The 19,283-nt window shown below is 36.1% G+C and overlaps 1 long non-coding RNA gene across 1 annotated transcript; it reads left to right on the forward strand.

Annotated features, from left to right (window-relative positions):
* The first annotated feature begins 3,040 nt into the window (after positions 1-3,040).
* LOC135086389 (uncharacterized) lies at positions 3,041-3,781 on the forward strand. The gene is made up of 2 exons (XR_010260465.1): positions 3,041-3,295; positions 3,530-3,781. It is a non-coding gene; the product is annotated as an uncharacterized LOC135086389 (long non-coding RNA).
* Positions 3,782-19,283: the final 15,502 nt, after the last annotated feature.

Genomic DNA, 19,283 nt, shown 5'->3' on the forward strand with positions numbered 1-19,283 from the left:
TTCGTTATTGTTTTCAGGAATATTTACTTCGACTAGAGTTACCAGATTTTCTAGAATAGGTCTATGAATTATTTTAAAATAATCTCAACCCGCTGATTCAATTTTAATCCAACTGGTCCCTTACACTCTGTATCGATCGATCTTTAATCTTAGAAACCAAAGAATACAAAGGCCTACACGAGATTGACTCCGAAGTCCAACACCACGAACCGAACGTAGATACGTACTTTGCACGTACCTAACAAAATAACAAAGGCAGAGTCGTAAACACTTCGAGGCGAAATACAAGTAAAAGGGTTCGAAAATAAACATGTAAGACTGAAGATGTTAGAACAATCTGACTTGTTACTATCGATGAATATTTCAATCTAACAGTTTTGAACGTTTGCCTTTACTAGGATAGGGTGTGGGTCATGTCATGGACGAAGGTCTTGCAATGTAATCTATACTAGTCTACTATACTGATAATAAAGAGGAAATATTGTATAATTGTATTAAATAGGCTAGCCTGAAATTTTTATAGACGATAAATAATACATTTTTATATTTTATCTTGCTGATGTCACGATTAGGTCTCTAGCTGTCTAGCTACCTACCTACCTACATAGTTTTTTAATTAAAATTTAAAATTAATCTTCTCTTCAACTACATAATATGAAAAATTTTACATAAATCAAAGTAGGTAATGTACATTTAATTGATTTGATAAATAAGTAGCAATTACAAGTAAAGAGAGTTTAAAATTATGTTCTTTGCTTATGATGAGAGAGGTCCGAGGTGACAAGACAAAAAAATTTAAAAGGTTATGACGATGAAACTTCAATAACTGGAAAGTTAAAACAACTTTTAAAAAATTATGTATTATACAGGTAGTATAGATAAATTTACAGGTAGAAATAACTTAAATGTCTAAATTAATTAGGTAATTCATGCGTAGGTTACAATCCGTTGGTACGTGTCTCCATACCGTTTGATAGAAAGCCAAAATTTATCAATAAAATGATTCTATCTGGCGCTGATAACGAGCTGAAATACGTAAATAAGTATACGTAAGTACTTGTCAACAATACCTCCAACATTGATTTTTAAAGTTCCGTATCGATTATACATAATATGTATAAGATAACGCTTATAGACCTCCATTCAATGTCCCCGAACTTACATTTTCAGGACAAAATGGGCTCACAGCTGTTTTGTTGTGTAGGTATATTGTAGGTTGTGTAGGCACGTTTGCATAGAATGTATGTTAAACCAATTCTGTTCTATTTAGGTAAGTAAACTCATTAACAACTAAACAAAAACAAAACATTTACGTTTACTATGCTAACAGGATTGTTGTTGAATATGACTTCGTACAAATTGTAACTTTAAAAGTCTGCTCTTATTTTGTACACCCTGTGCTAGTCCCTTTTCGCCACGTTAATAAATAGCCGAACTATGTTGGTCTACTTTATTGAATTGACCGCGTGTAGGCACGTGTATTGGGATACGTGCGTGCGTTGGAAGAACCCAGCTTAGTTTACGGTACAGTAAAGTTGCTAGGCTGATGTCACTGAAATAAAAGTTTTACGATTCGCTTTGCCTTCCTCGTAAACTGGCCGAGCGTCAACGTAAACTAACCTAATTTCGGCGCGAACTCCGCGCGGTTTGCGACGCATCATAACTCCCTTAATATTGCTAATATATGTTTCGGAGGCACAAAACAACCGCAACCTCCTCTAACTGCTTATGCGGGGAATGTCTGTTTTGGAAATATTTTCCGGGGCCAATCTACTCTCGTTTTATGTGAAGAAAAATGTACACTCGGCCTACTTTCGTGTTGTAGTTTATAAGTGAGTTGATGGGACCTCTTGTACTTAAGTATTTCAACATAATAAGAAGCTGTACTGTCTGTGCTTAGATCTTTTAAACTACGCAACGGATTTTGATGCGGTTTTCGTCAATAGATAGTGATTTAAGAGAAAAGTTCCGCACATCCGTGTGAAGCCGGGGTAGGTCGCTGTAAGTAAAGGGCAGCTGTGAGATAAAGGGGTGGATTTGCATGTGCTGTTCATACATTTTTTGTCTATATGTACAGTCACGGAATGAAAAGGTTCGTCAGTTTTCAAATTGATTCCTTCAACGAATCGCGAGCACATATTACCTTTTGAAACTATGTTACAGAATAATCTCGAGTTAGAGAAAATAATCTTTAACTGTTCGTCAGTAAAGTTCAAAATTATTCAGATCAAAGTTGTTTGACGATTTAACTTGTCAAGAAGATTATTATGATTGATAAACTAAAACCTTCTTGTTGATTCAACCTGCCATTATCTATTAAATAAAAAAACTACATTTTGTAACATTGCACTGATGGGATAGAAAAATAAACAAACAAAACCTTATTCGTTAGCAAACGACATATTTATTTAAATGTTAGCAGCAATGTTTCTTGCACGGTTATGTTGGCAGGTTTGACTCTTACAGTACCTAGTGCAAGCGAAAACCGACACTAAGGTGACGAACCTTTTCATTCTGCGACTGTACCTACCTACCAATAATGAGAAAAGTGACAAACCTAGTGCGCTAACACTGAGCTGTACCTACTTATACCTACCTACATAGGTAGGCAGGTATTTGTTGTTCCTAGCCCGTCATTAATACATAAATAAATATGTCTAATCTATTTATTTTGTATTATCAGCTTTGATTATTATTAAAAGATTAACCAAATGCGCTGTTACACGCAATATCTACACGATAATATATTTTAATGTACAAGACTACTCGCAGCTAGCTAGTAGATTTAGAATTTATCAAAACTAATCAAAACAAATAAAAACCTCATAAAAGTGAAACTCAAAAACCTCGTCAAATCTAGCTAATTACAAAGGTAGGTTCGCTTAGTGTGGCCCGTCCCGTAAAATTTTTAAACTCATTCGCATTTGACAATAAAACATCAATAACATTGAGTTTTAATAGAGGCCTTATTAGGCGAACCTACCTTACAATTTCCCATTAACAAAAGCTGTAAAATAAACCAATTAATAGACTAATTGCCCGTTACACCCTCCATTACCTGCGTCATGCCTTGCACTAGCCAAGGATTTATGTTTCACTTGTAATTTTCTTGGCAAGAATTGGTAACGTAATTAACTAATTATGTTAAAGAAAACGATATTTTTTTGTGTAGTTTGTTTCGTGTTTTTGGGCGATGGGAGCCATGCAATGACTAAATATCCACAGCTTTATAGAGATTATGTCTACCATACTTTAAGTAAAAATGGGCAAGAGATGTTCTTCTCGATTAACATACGTATGTAAAACCAGTTTTATGTTTGATCTGAAGCACTTTTAGCTTTACAAATAGTACCTAAACAAATCGACAGCACATCAAACATACCTATCACAAAATTTAAAAACTCGAAGATTATTGTTTTATCTACCTGAAAAAGTAACTGTGGGTTGATATTCTGTCGAGTGTGACACCTCTATCAGATGAAAAACGATCTATTACCAATGCAATTATTTAAGTCCTCTTTTATTTCAGATCCATTATGCGCTGATAAGAGAGGAGAGTGCATACCACGCGGCAAATGTGTGGGCAAGAAAATTATGTATTTCACTCGGGTTTGCTACAGGCGCGACTTGGTCTGCTGCTACGATGACACCGTCAAGAACCCGTTGGTAGCCTCACCTACCTATAGTACTGTAACTGTCACACCTGTGGGTGAGATATAGCTACATTCTAAATGTAATTTTTCTTACGATAAATGGGAAAAATAAAACATATGTATAAACATTTCACTGTTATTTAAAAAAACCGGCCAAGTGCGAGTCGGACTCGCACACCGAGGGTTCCGCCGTACAAACGTAGCGGTTTACAATTTATGACGTATTAAATCAAATTACTTACTAGATATCGTAGTAGTCTTTAAGTTTTGATTCCGTTGCGAGTAGTGGCGAACCTACCTCAGCGGTATGAATTTTTGCGTTGATTTAGAATTTTTCACAGTTTAGAGGCAATTAGATTTAAGAAGTGTTTGATATGAATTTCAACTTTAATATCTCTACGCGTTCATGTGAAAAAGGGTAGGTAGTAAGTTTATAATTATTAAAAAAATATTTTATGTTCTGTAAACAAAAATAAGCTTCGTTTTGTCCATGTTCATACGAAGGCCTACCTGTTGGGAAACTCGATTAAGGTCTTCCAGCATGGTGCCGAGGTCCTCCAGCGATTCTGCCATGACCACGATATCGTCGGCAAACCGAAGGTGAGTGATGTACTCGCCGTTAACGTTTATGCCTTATCCTTTCCATTCCAGGAGTTTGAAAGCGTCTTCCAATGCCGCGGTGAAGAGTTTCGGAGATATAACATCTCCCTGTCTTACGCCTCGCTGTAGAGGAATCGCCCTCGTGCTTTGCTCCTGTACTCGGACCGACATGGTGGCGTTTTTTTACAAGCACTTTAGTACCTCGATGTACCGATAGTCGATACGGCACCGCTGAAGAGACTGCAGCACTGCCCACGTCTCAATCGAATCAAAGGCCTTCTCATAGTCCACGAACGCCAAGCATAGTGGCAAGTTATACTCCTCAGTCTTCTGTATAACCTGCCGCAGCGTATGGACCACCCACAAGGTGAACCGACGACCTGATAAAGGTAGCGGGAAGGCGCTGGATGCAGGCCGCTACCAACCGTGCGATGTGGAAGTCATTGGGGGAGGCCTATGTTCAGCAGTGGACGTCCTGTGGCTGAAATGATGATGATGATGATGAAACAAAAATAATATTTTAATATTTTATGTAACTTCAAATTTATCATTTTCGCAATTTTTCCTTTACCTGTACTATATAACGTTGCTTCGTGCTGAATTTCAAGATTCTGAGTTCACGGGAAGTACCTTGTAGGTTTTGATTCCCTAGCGTGTGACGGAAATTCGTCTAAGGTGTCGGTATAAACTGCTGTATCTTTTGATCGCGTTAACTTAGAAGTTTGATTTTTTCACTGCTTAAAGGGACAATAGACCTAGGTATTTGGTATAAATTTCAATTTGATACCTTTATTCGTTCGTGAGAAATAAGGTAGTAAGTTTCATTTTATTAAAATATTTTTATTATATTATATAACTAAAAAAATGTGATTTTCGCAATTTTTCCTATATTTGCATTATATGACAATTCTTCATGCCAAATTTCAAGATTCTGAGTTTACGGGAAGTATCCTGTAGGTTTTGATTCCTTTGCGAGTGTCGAAAATTTGTTAAAATATCGACATAATCGGCTGTATCTTTTGATTGGCTTGGCTTAGAAGTTTGATATTTTCACAGCTTAAAGGGACAATAGACCTGAGTATTTTATGTGAATTTCAGCTTGATACGTCTACGCGTTCTTGAGATAAAGGGTCTTGACAGACAGACAGACGGACAACAAAGTGATCCTATAAGGGTTCCGTTTTTTCCTTTTGAGGTACGGAACCCTAAAAATATAAATAAAGCCAATGTGTCTTTTTGTGTGTTATAAAATAATTTTGTACCCTATAACTTGATATCTGTCTTATGAATAACCATAAAGTTTCATTAAGTATCAACGCCCAGCCTAAACACTAATGATAGAGTTTAGAAATTTTGCGAAATTTCAATTTAAATGTTGCTTTAATACTCTTAAAGCTAATATTGGATTTTGCGCCTCGAGCTATTTCCAAATACTCCTTCCCGCAAGATACAATATCTCGTCTTGTTTCAACTTGGCCAGGACGAGGTCGAACAATTAGAGGAAATGAGCCCCTGATGCGGGGAAAGTTCAATTCGAAAAGTTTTTCCAATCAGACTTAAGGTCGGGCGAGTGTTGATTCTATCTCGGTCATCACTTGATTCATGTGATCTCGTTCACATCCAGCCACGGATCTATGCTATTTCTAACCGGGGCAAAATTTTACTTGTTCTATCGTTTGAGATGCCTAAAAAAAGGACGACGCGTTCATGACTATCATATGCGGGAGATGTGTTAAAAAACCAACTGGGCACTTCGTTACCGATCTTTGCCCCAAGCAAATTTGGGGGCGCACTGTAGCAGACGAGACGAAGAAAATCGACAAGACTTGGAGCAAGATCAAACGCGAAGTTCAAGACCGAACGCGATGGAGGATTGTTGTGGACCATAAGTCAAACCTTCGTTACCGATTGAATAACTTGCGCTTTGTGAAATATTTTTCTCACATAGCACCTCTTCTTTCCATTTTCATTCCCCTTAGGCTGCCGCCCGGGGCGCCCCGGTTTGGCCTCCTAGATCCGTGCCTGCATCCAGCGGTTTTCTAGGTTATTGTGGTCCGTTGATTAATCCTAGGGCTAATATTAGTAAGTTGACTACGAAATTCCAAACGTCTTGAAATTGGTGGTGAAACTGGCCATTTTTTCCCACAATTACCACAGAATTATAAGAAAACGTCATTTAAAATAACAATTTATTTAGAGCAGGCTTGTGATCTGAGTTAAACAGTTATTACAACCCAACAGAATAAGAAGAAAGTTTAAGACTGTAACTTCTGTAATAGTACTTTCTTATTCCTGGGGTAAACAAAATGGTTTATTGTAAAGACAATCTGTACTAATGTGAAAACATTTTCAGAATCGGATTGGTTGTCCAACAAACATGTTTACAAAAAAATACAGTACGTACCTACTTTCTTTATTTTTCATGTTATTATTATTTAATAATGTCATTTTAGATAATTAGGATAAAAATCTTTTTCTTGTTATTGATGCTTGATAATTTTATTGAAATCTATGAAAATCAGCGCAGTTTCTAGTTCATAAAATATAAAATGAATAAAGTTCTACATCAGAGACATAAAAGACTTCAAAACACGAAACCTCAAAAGAGTTTCTGTTTTTATACTAACTGAGGACTCTAGCACTTTCCTCACGAGGTTATTTAGTAAGGTAACTCTGTTAAACTTGTAAATGAGTTAGGAATCAGCGTAACGCGAAAAGTTGTCAGCGAATACGAAAGAGGGTGCCGAAAAACCTTTCGTTTCCATCAAGCACGAAAGCTGCAAAACTGTAAAACAGTCGTAACTAGTGTAAACAACGACCGGATAATATTTATGGGCTTGTTTTGACAGCGACTGTGACGTGATATTTTTCTTTCGCGCCTAAATTTTGGTCACGTGCAGATCGGGGAAGCGGGAATTGATTACTTCGGTCCGTTCCGCCCCTTGTTTATGACGAGAAAGGATTCAGCCAAGTGTGTCGTTCTCTGTGGAGAATTATAAGAAATATTTTTTCTGGCTCAGAATTTGATTAGTGACTGTTCGACTTCTGCTGGGCATGGACCAAACATCTCGGTTTGAAATTCTACTTAGACTAGAGTGGTTTTGAAGTAGAGTTGCTAGAGTCGATGCAGAAAGGAGAAAATTCACTTCTCCATACTGATTAAATTCTTAGCTATCTATAAGAAATTTTACAGAGTGACATTTTCTTTTAGATAGTGAGACCGCGTCGCCTGAGGGTAATGTCCGTGCGTACACCGATAATATCTTATTATTAATATGCTGAACGTACCTACTTAACTCCATGATGAGCACAAGAGTAATTTGATTTCCGAATGGAATTCAGCCATGGCGCATTAAATTTGCACACTGAAGCATGATGAGGCGAGTGCCAGGAGCGTTTGCCTTACATCTCATTATGTCTTGGCTGCAGCTGGCATTCACACACACGGTACATTATTAATAAGCCAGTAAGCACAGAGTAGCATCAGCGAAAGTGCCGGAGACGGTATACTTCATGAAAATAGCATAGGTACGCTTAAAGGAAATACTGTTGAGCTATTAAAACAATAACATGAATTTTGCAAAACATACATTATCCCATCCTTAAGGTCATACATTGCGTAATACTTATGTTTTTTAAGTTATTACATACGTTACGTAAGTACCTAACCTACTACCTAGGTACGTAGGTACAATAATTCACGGGAAGAATGGTCCTATTTTACTTTTCCGTGACCTCATGGTAATTCATAATACTTATCTTATTTTGTATTCATATTCATCATACTACTTACTTCTTTAATAAAGCCAACTAGTAGTAGTAGTACTTAGTACTCGTAACCTATGATCTGAGCTCGTAACTAAGTCAGAAAAGTTTGAGAAAACTATCCCGAAACATAAAAATAATCACGTGTAACTTATTTCAGCTATTCTTATGACTTACTTAGTCTTACGTTGAGCGACAATTATTTAGATTTATTATGTGCGGATAAATTGGTTTCCTGGTTATGAATATTTACAACCTCACATGTTTTATTTCCTGCATAAATTAGATTTAACTCACTTTAACTCGGCGCTAATGTGTTTATTATTATAAATGTGTGACATAATACCTACATTTAGTCGCCGTTATTCTTTTGTTTAATACATTTTTCGTAAAATTCAATGGAAAAAGAGAATTTTACGCATCCAAATACTTACCCGTACGAAAAAGATACCATAACCCAGAGCGTTAAGAAAGGACCCAAGGGAAATGAGTCGCTCAGGTTCAAAATTGATTATACCTTACCTAGTGAGAGTATTTGGCATAATGTAGAGCAGATCATTGCCTCATCAATACTAGCAAGACCATCTAAATAGATAGGTGAAGTTACACCACGCTGAGTAACTCAATTGTACTAACAATGGCCAAAGGCAGTAAGTTATGCAGTTGTACAGGCACTATGTACTCTGCGGCCATAACCAAACCCGTCTGTTGTCCTAACATTCGCAAGCCTATTGTTTTCAGCTTATTTATTTAGTTTACGGTCCACCAATTCTATGTAACCCGTATTTTTTCTGGAGAATTTATTTGCGTCCATCTATTTCAGCTTGCCTCGTTCACAAATCTATATCGCTATCACAATAAATTCATGATAGGTGAGCCGCAAAACGTATTGCCTGTACGAATATTGGGTTTTCGTGTTTTAAAAATACACGTGTACGAGAGACGGAGGGCTTGTATGAATTTCGGCACGTACCATCGTTACGGTGTTTACATTGGCTACTCGGCCACGTAGTGGTGCCAGGAGCAACGCTGGATAGTCGTTAGAGAGTTGTATAGAGCTTATCGGTTAAGTGTACTGTACTCGTATTCGTTTGTTAATTGACTCAGATTCGAATAGAATACAATTGAGAATTTTTGAGGAACTAAATTGAAATTGTATTCGTAAATGTGGAAAATGAGGCGATATGTTGAAAAATTTACATTATGGCAGTGTTTAGCTTGAAATTGAAGTTAAAGTAGGTATACAGGGTGTTTCTTGTAAGGTGTCAAGCCGAAGGCAGGTGATAGGTGAGCACTAGACCTATTGATTTCACCCCCATGTATGTTCTACGATTTTTCATAGTTTAGAAGTTATCGTTAATTTTGTGATTTTTTCAAATTTTATGACCTAGTAGGCTTTAAATTTTTTTATCTTTTTTTTGGGTTGACTTTTCTCAGGTTTCTTTTTTTTGACAGATTCCCTATTAATTGCAGATGTTTGAAAAAAATAATCACCTTCCTATCTTTGATGCAAGATACAAAATTTTTGCTAGAAACATAAAAAATATGCTTTTAGCAGAACATTCTAAAATTTTCAACCTGAAAAGTTCGAAAAAAAAAAACTTGCATAGGTCCAAAATAATTTTAAAAACTGCGCAGTTTTCTGAACTTTCATAATAACACAAAAAAACATGTACTTAATAGGCCATTATTTTCTGTAATCGCTCCACTAAAGTGGTAAGTCGGAGATTCCGTTACATGTTTTTGACTTTCTTAGGACTAACTAATGTTTGCAATCTCCTAAGTTTACGTTACGTAGAACACATTTAGAGACAATAACTGAACAGAACATTTTTTTATCCACAACGAGGAAGCTCTTGCCCTTCATCTGACCTGATGGAAACTGATGGATGATCAGCGAGCTTCACCCGGAATCTTAAGCCACAGAGAAATTAATTGACTGTTAAGCCACAGAGAAATTGACTGTCCTAAAATTAAATAGGTGGTCTTACCACTAGACCACAGTGGTGATTCTTACTTTACGATTAAATTTGATATACCTACCTATTAGTGTGTGAGAGAAACAGAAAGAGTTTGTGTGTGTGTGTGTGTGTGTGTGTGTATGTGCGTATCTCTCTCTCTCTCACACACATAAACATACATACACACACACACACACACACACTTTCCGTTTCTCTCATACACTAATAGGTAGGTATATCAAATTTAATCGTAAAGTAAGAATCACCACTGTGGTCTAGTGGTAAGACCACCTATTTAGGACAGTCAATTCCTCTGTGGCTTAAGATTCCGTCAGTTTCCATCAGGTCAGATGAAGGGCAAGAGCTTCCTCGTTGTGGATAAAAAAATGTTCTGTTCAGTTATTGTCTCTAAATGTGTTCTACGTAACGTAAACTTAGGAGATTGCAAACATTAGTTAGTCCTAAGAAAGTCAAAAACATGTAACGGAATCTCCGACTTACCACTTTAGTGGAGCGATTACAGAAAATAATGGCCTATTAAGTACATGTTTTTTTGTGTTATTATGAAATTTCAGAAAACTGCGCAGTTTTTAAAATTATTTTGGACCTATGGAAGTTTTTTTTTTTTCGAACTTTTCAACTTGAAAATTTTAGAATGTTCTGCTAAAAGCATATTTTTTATGTTTCTAGCAAAAATTTTGTATCTTGCATCAAAGATAGGAAGGTGATTATTTTTTTTAAACATCTGCAATTAATAGGGAATCTGTCAAAAAAAAGAAACCTGAGAAAAGTCAACTCAAAAAAAAGATAAAAAACTTTAAAGCCTACTAGGTCATTAAATTTGAAAAAATCACAAAATTAACGATAACTTCTAAACTACGAAAAATCGTAGAACATACATGGGGGTGAAATCGATAGGTCTAGTCCTCACCTATCACCTGCCTTCGGCTTGACACCTTACAAGAAACACCCTGTATAGTTTTTACTCAATACAGGTTTTATAGTTTTCAGAAGGATTTTAGTTCTAGAAAATACCTATGTATAATCTCTACATACAGCGGGTTAAATAACCATCACTGTTTGTGTCAAAGGTTGTGAAAGTATTGAACACCAAAGAATGGATAACATAAGTTAAAATAAATTGTGCATTCTCTTTAACACGACGTCTCGGCTTTTAAAGTTACATAACTTACATTTCATGACTGTAAACGAACAGAAAGAAAGCTTTCATTAAACACAACGTCGTCATAAGTAAGTATACTAGGTACTTTAACAAAAGAATAGATTTGGTCTTTTAGTAGCGGTATAACAGCGTAGATTTCAAATTCACCCTGTATAATTAACACCTAGCAAACTACACTTTGGTCTCAACGTGCTCCGGGCTCCGCGGGGATTGGCTTTACATACTGCACGCCTTTGTTGTACCAACCAAGCTAATCCTATTGCGTTTAATTACAAAGAATTTATTATTATTAAACCACCGGCTTAATGGGTACACATGGGAGGTTATTAGATTTTCATTACGCAAGTCAGATTGTTTACACGCTAATATTTATCGTGGTGTGTCAAGAAAACTGATTGGGAAGTTTCATAATTTCGTGATAAGATATTTAATATCTGTGAAGGTTTATTGGAGATTTTAAAGAGATTTAGCTTATCGTTAATATTTTATGTTATGTTTCCTGCTTGTGAGCCAGCTCACGTACTTTTGGAAGGGTAATTACTGGAATCTCATGTTATACCGCTGAGATTTTCATGTGATGATACTGGCGCGGATTCTGCGTGGGATGATCGAGGAAAATTCGAGCGTGATTCGCCAGTTTTAGGGAAGGCTCGGGGCATGTTCGCTGGACATTCGGATTTATGTTTAAGTCTCATTTTGCCATGCTATTCATTTTGTAGCCTATTAAAACTTGAATTTTTATGATACGTAAAGGAATAGTTACGTTGCGTTCATACAAGTTGCTGGTAGGTACTATATGCACGAGCGGGCGTCCCTTTTTCTCTCAAGGAATTCGTGTTGGATTGTCTGGATTATTCAGTAAGCTATGCTTAATTAAATACTTTCACTTCAATGTGTGACAATAGTATCTGGCTAGGAAAACATGTAAAAGTTTTATTACTCGTGGTATTAAAAATACTAAGTTTTCTAGTACGTTTTGAGTTGTCACCTAGTTCTTTATTCCTTATGTAACGTATAAACGTTTACAGTATAATACAATATGTGCGTATAGTGATAGTGGGTAAGGATCCAAAATGATTCCGTAGAATTCCATTTGGTTTATTAGCATTCATTAATCTTTGGCTTTAGACAAGTCAATTCCAATCGCTACTCTTACGTCCGAACCAAAACGATTTGATTTCCAATTTGATAGTCCGCTTCATTTGAATACGGTCATTGTGCGGTCGGCTGGGGCCCATTGAGATATTTTCAAAGCAAAAGTGCTTTTTAACATTCCAATATTGCCAAACAAGTTTGGACAGAGTTTTAAACTCGGGTCGGAGAGTCAATATTGAAGTAATGCCAATCATAACATTACTTATATTAAACAAATGTTATCAAATTCCATCAGAAGCGAAACCCAAATCAGAATGGAGGGTACTATTATTTAAAATTCTATAACAACTATTACCTCTAACAACTTATGTGTGTACCTACTAATTACTCACTGATTAATCACGAAATCTCAGAAACTTTAACACCTACAAACTTGAAATTTGACACGTCTAGGTTTCTTATAGGGTGTCGAGTAGACATCCGTTAAGAACGGATTTTACAAAACTAAATAAGGGGTAAAACGGGGTCCACGCGTACGAAGTCGCGGGCAGCCGCTAGTAAAGTAAAAATTGTGTTTACGAGTATTTTGGTTAGAGGCTTTTCGCTTCGCTACATCTGCAGTAAGTAAGGTTAATGTTTTCCACGCTGCCCACCCCCAATTACACTAGATTGACGGCTGATCGCTTCCGAATGGAACTGCGCTAATTGGATCGAGTTTACGCTTTATTTGAGTAAACACACAACTTTTTACACTGTTACTGTTGAAGCATTTTTGTACAGGCTGACAATAGTGACCGAGTTTGCGCTGCTTCTTCTCAGAACTGGCCCATTTATTGTCCCGAAGCAGTGGTAGGGTTAATATTGGGACGTGTAAAAGTTCTTTTCAAAAGTATATTTGCAAAAATAAATGAGTTTTTTTAGCTTTTATGAGTTATTTTACTCCGAACTGAGTGGGTGCGTGCTATCTACCTCCAAGATTAGATCACGACTAGACTAATCATTATGTTCTCGAATGTCGTACGAGTTGGATCGTTCTAATTCGAAGCTTCTCTACAATATCACGCAACCTCACTTGACAATACATTTTAAGAGATCTGCCTCCCTAGACGAATCATTGGGGTCAGATTCAATTTCGAGATCAAACAATCTTTCAACATATAGAGAAAATAAACATGCAAAAATAACTTAGCTGAGCGATGACTGAATTGAATGAATTTTACGAGTAGGTAGGTACTTGAATTTAACAACTATTAATATTGTAGTGATGTTTTATCGCTTATCTTATTCTTTTATCAAGTGCCGCGTGAGTAAATCTCCTAGATAAACTAAAGACTTTTATTTAGACCTAAAAGAACAAGATGTTAGTGCAACAGTCGGATCGTTATCGAGTTCAGTGCACAAAAGAGATCGCAGCGCTGCGGTGCGGCACACAACGTGTATACGAGCACCTACGTATCGGGTGGAACGTGATTGGAACCCCAACTAGACCACCTGACTAGTCCGAGAGAAATTGTCGAGGTGCAGATATTTTTTTGCTGCAAATCACTCAAACTTTTACCACAATGCCTTTGTCGCGATGCGGTCATATTGAATGTGCGATATGTACGTGCTATGCCGTCCCTTCTACGATTTTTAGTCCATGTAAATAGAGTCAGGTAATTTTATAAATTTATAACCGCAGGACCTTATGGAAATCCTTGGTCTTCGTTTGTCCAGCAGTGGACGTCAGAAACTAAAACAGAAATTAGGTAATCTTTATCAGTATCTTCAATATTATTTCAATTTGCAATTAAAAATAGCCTTAACTAGTCAAATCGCTGCGAGAGAAAGTCAGTTTCAAAGTTATTTTTCTAACTTATTTGTTTGAAAAATTACCATTTTCTTTTGGCACGGACTGTAAAATGACTGGGTACTCGGACAAAGTAGACATAAAAGGGTCCATTGTATAAATCCAGCTACTTATCTCTGTCAAACATAGACTTGGTGCGACAGAATAACTTGGTGCAAAGTTATACCGCGGGGACCGCAAACTTCATCGCTAGTCGCTACTGCCCCTAAGTTGGCTCCAATGCACCGGAGGAATACTAAACAAAGTGAATTTCTTAGATTGTCGACGATAATGAAATTCCCCTAAGATGGACTTAACGAAATTCTATGGAATTTTTAACGGTTTTAATGAGCATTTGGTATTCAAAGATTCCATTTTTAATGTGATTGGGATTTTACCTGGAAATTCCACGATTTACCACTTTTAAATTTATCATAATGAAAATAAAGGTCAATTTCGGGAACATATTGTGTGAAGGAGAATAGCATATTTACTACTACTGAGGTTCACTTACCTAAGGGATTGACAAGTTGCACTGTGAACTTAATTTTATCATTTATCACGTGAATTAGGAGGTAATTTGACTAATCTCCTTTAAATGAACCTCGTCGTAAAACAGTAATATTGCATTTCCTCAAATCCTACATAAAGTTGATTTCGGCAAGGTTACTCAGAATATCATGGTCAGAAACGAATGCGCATGAGTACGATAGCACTTTAACTTACCTTAACGTCACATTTTGTCATTGAGATTGAAGCTTATTACTTCCATAGAAAGTTCTGATTTGCCAATTTTGGGGTTGGTTGAACTGCTTCTGCCTGTACATGTGTTAGGTATAACAGAATCGGAACTTAATTGCAATCCGAGCACTCCCTAACAGAATTATGGCGGTATGTGACACATTATTGCGTTATTTTCAGGCCGGCCGACTGCCTGCCGTCCGTTTGTACCAGCTAATGATATTGTGGAAGTAAACGTTTTCATACGAGCTTCGTATTGATTGAAGATGGAACGTTGTTAAAACTCATGCATCAAATTGAATTGAATGATAACGAAATATTCCTACGAAGGTTACAGCGGAGTGTTTGTAATTCAATTTTATATGAGATCGTATCGAACACTTTCGCAGGCGATATGTTTTCTGCTGCTTTTGGAGTTTCAGAACTTTAAAACTGCCAAGATTCCTTTCAACTTTCAAATCACTCTTCTCAAGGATGCTTGGAGATTTCTGGGTGAAACTTTCAAAAAATAAGTTCTGTAGGTATGTACTTAGTCCCTGTATGCTATAAAATGATGGTTTAAAGAAATAGAGTGAGTGTCTATTACTACGTGTAGAAATACTTGTACGAAGCGGATCTTTTATCTAGAATGTTGCCTTCGTCCGGTGGCATATTTTCAATGTCTATACATAGTTGTGGTTTGTTGAGACACATGCTTTATTATCTATCTCCACTAAAGATTTTGTCTTTGAGAGTATACAACGTAACCTACTCGTGGTTTAGTGGTAATAACACCAGTCTCAGACTCAGGGGTCCCGGGTTCCAAACTCCACAATGAATTCAGAGCAGGAAGGAACACATTCAGTCTTTGCAAATATGCCTCCCCGTAATAGGTACCATCTCGATACCCATCTGTCTTGTGTCCGCTCGTGTGCAGCCTCTGCCCTTAGAGAACGACTACAGGTAGTAAGTAATCCGTGTAAAGTTAAAGTTCGTCTCTATTTTTATGACTTCAAGGTAAAATAAATGTGACCAACAATAATTTCAGAGCATGAACGCATTCAAACTTTGTAAGTATGCGTCCCCGTGGTAGCTGGCGTCTATCGGAAGCGAGCACTTTGCGTACCAACTCGATACCCATCTGTCTTGTGTCCGCTCGTGTGCAGTCTCTGCCCTTAGGCTGAGTTGCACCACCTAACTTTGACCGTAACTATAACGATAACCGGTGTTTTTTGTATGGAGTTTTAGAGATTTTTAACGTTTGTCAAAACTAAAGTAAGATGGTGCAAGTGTGCAAGCCAGCCTTAGAGAACGTACTACAGGTAGTAATCCGTGTAAATCTTTTGTTTGTCGCTGAAATGTTTGCAGCGGATTTTATGTGTTGGGTAAAGCTTTGTGGAATCAAAATGGAATGGAATTTGCTTTTCATTTTCTTGCGTTCTTGCCTTCATTATTCACATAAGCACAGTTTAAAAATTGTCTGCAATTAATTACCCTAAACAGTTAACTAACATCGAATTCAGAAATAATCTATTACAATAATTAAGTACAAAGTAGCTAAGCCCAAAAATACTAAAATATTAGGAATGTTTTCATTCAAATGTTATTAATAGCCCAGCAGAATTACAAGTTCTAAGCATTCTGCGTTACATATACAAGCGCTAGTCATGTTTTATTCATTATCTTCCATTAAGCGGTGATTCTGCCTCCCAAATACAAGCAATTTTATTGATGGGCCGATAGAAATGATTCATGCCTATTAATAGAGCTCTCTATTCATATTAAACGTCGCCCGATAGTTATTAATAACTAATTGGAAATTAATTTTAAACCCACCAACAACGTTATAAGTACTTTCTAATTGAAAATATGGTTGCCTGGAGAGGTTTTCAAAAGCAATGATTTAAATATGAAAACGAACCACATCTTTCGCGAGCAGTTGAAAAGATTGTACCTACCGTTTAGAAGCACTCATGCATAAAAATATTTGCTTCAGCTCCGTCTATCATTTTAGTTTCACTCGTGTTCGCTTTAAAAGTGTTCTGCTAGGTAACCTGAACGCTATTTGACGTCACACGGTCTGCTGCAGGGGAATATTTGTCCTGTTCCCACGCGGGGATTCACATGCGGCGTATTGGAAAGTAATTTCCTTTTGTGTTTGCTCCATTTTTTTCTTTAACCCGCAATTACAGAACAGCTGGATACGTTGTTTTGCTTACATCCTCTAAGGGTATTTCCTAAGGGACGACAGCTGACTTGCTCGAAGTTATTACGTTGATTTTCTCCGAGGTCGAGTGGAACGGAAAGTTGTGCTAAAGAAGAACGTCATCTCAGTACTTTTCAGGAAAAATTCTGTAACACTCGAATAAGTTACCGCATGTTAGAGAGTTTCAACATTTCTGGTAGATAAATTGTTCAGTCAAGGTTCGGAAACTTTGCTCCCCAAAGGTTGAGGTTCACTTGTTAATGTTAGCGCAAGTTTGTGTCAAATGTCTTGAAAATTGACAACATGAAACATGATTGTGGGTTTTTACTTCCGACTTTCATTTTTTGTGTCATATCTTTCAGTATAAAGTAAATATACCGCATCGGAATTAAAATTCATAACTGATAACTTTACGTTACTATTGCGCAACTAAGAATGCACACTTTTTACGATCTCTACCTACCTTAATTAACTCCCAAATGCAGACACATATACTTATTATAGAAAATCAAATCAGCTTTGTGTATTTTATCACTAATAAGGTCACACACATTTCTAACGTAATTATTACCAACAAAGCCATGCAATAATAAATGGCAGTAAATTGACGCATTAGAGGGGCGTCATAACATAATATCGATCAGTGCATGCTATGGCTTTGTGCCTAACTAAGCTATTTAGCACCATGTTAACTGTGTGGTGTGTTACTATATCCATAAATAGTGCTAGGAAAAATATTTGGATTTTCCTCACAAAACATCGTGTTCCATGATGAATATACATAGCATGAAGTATCATTTTTTGAAAAATAGTAAACAAGTTAGTATTACGATTTAACTGTTAGACTATTTGTCATAGAAACTCTTTTGGTGCTACAATCCAAAAATATGACTGCTGGGAAAAGCTAAATATCGATACCTCTGGGCTCAAAGGTCGTAAAGGACAAAGTACGACTTTTCAGGAGAAGCAAAAAACGTTTTTTTATTTTTTTATTCGACAGTAACTTTTTTGTTTTTAGAGCTATTAAAATATGACCTAGGAAGAAAGTGCTTAGAATTCACAGCATTTTCCGAGGAGGAATTGAAAAACTGGACTAGAGCTGTATTTACTGAGATAAATTTCCTTTACGCCCTCAAAATTACAATAAAAAGACCTTTACGCCCCTCAAATATTCGTCCTAGGCAAGTTACTCAGGACGTAAGTCTATTTTTATTTCACAAAACTACAAAACCAAGGTAGTACAATGACAATTTACATAGTTTTATAGGTTTTCATAGGTCGTAACGGAACACCCAGGTAAGGTATTATGCAAGGGTAAATTGATAATTTAGCTTAAATATTTAATGTGTTATGGTATCTGATATGTAATATACCATTTCATCACATATTTTAAATGAATTATGGTCTTTTAAATGAAACAAAATGATTTTTCGTCGCTTCAAAAAATTGTGTGCATTAAATTATGTAATGGTATCTTCGAACTAGAAGATACCATTTCCGAAATAAGAGCGAATTTAGAAAATAAATATTATGACGCTTTTAAATAAAACTTCATAAATGTCTACTTTATACGAAAAGGCGACACCAATTTGATTTTATTTATTTATTTATTCATTATTATTGTTTCAAAAAACTACAAATGGCGGACTTAATTTCATAGGGCAGTCTGTAAACCAGTTGATCTTATGATAATGCAGATAGGATAGAATTATTAAGGACAAACGAAAACTAAACTATAATTATTCTAAATTCTAAATAGATTAAACATTATTGTTCATAGTAGCTTGAAATTATGTCATTGTACCTACTTGGTACAAAAGTAGAAAGGTTAGGTAAGTAAGATTACAAGAAGAAAGTTTTTCATTCCAGTAAAGTACATCCACTTACTTTACTCCTACATAATACCGTTTTTAAAAGCTAATTATTATTTTTAATATAAAAATATAACTTTGAAAAAAAGTGCATTCACGCTTTTTAGTAGATTATGTCTCAACTGACACTATATTTTCCCATGTTGGTTTCAAAAGTTTTTCCTACTAGTTATATTTTATTAGCTGATCCAAATAACTTTAGAAACTACACTTATTTATTATAATTATTACAGTCAAAACTCAAAAGTGGTTTTGACCAAGAGCGTTAGTCAAAATTACTAGGAAATAATTAAAAACAATTGTAAAGTGTAGCATTTGTGTGATTTGTGCATACAAAATAATGACACCTTAAGGTACATACAGTAAGGTGACTTTTTTTTCATAATATTTTTAACAAATCA

This window comes from Ostrinia nubilalis, chromosome 2, assembly GCF_963855985.1.
Source record: "Ostrinia nubilalis chromosome 2, ilOstNubi1.1, whole genome shotgun sequence".
NCBI classification, from domain to species: Eukaryota; Metazoa; Arthropoda; class Insecta; order Lepidoptera; family Crambidae; genus Ostrinia; species Ostrinia nubilalis.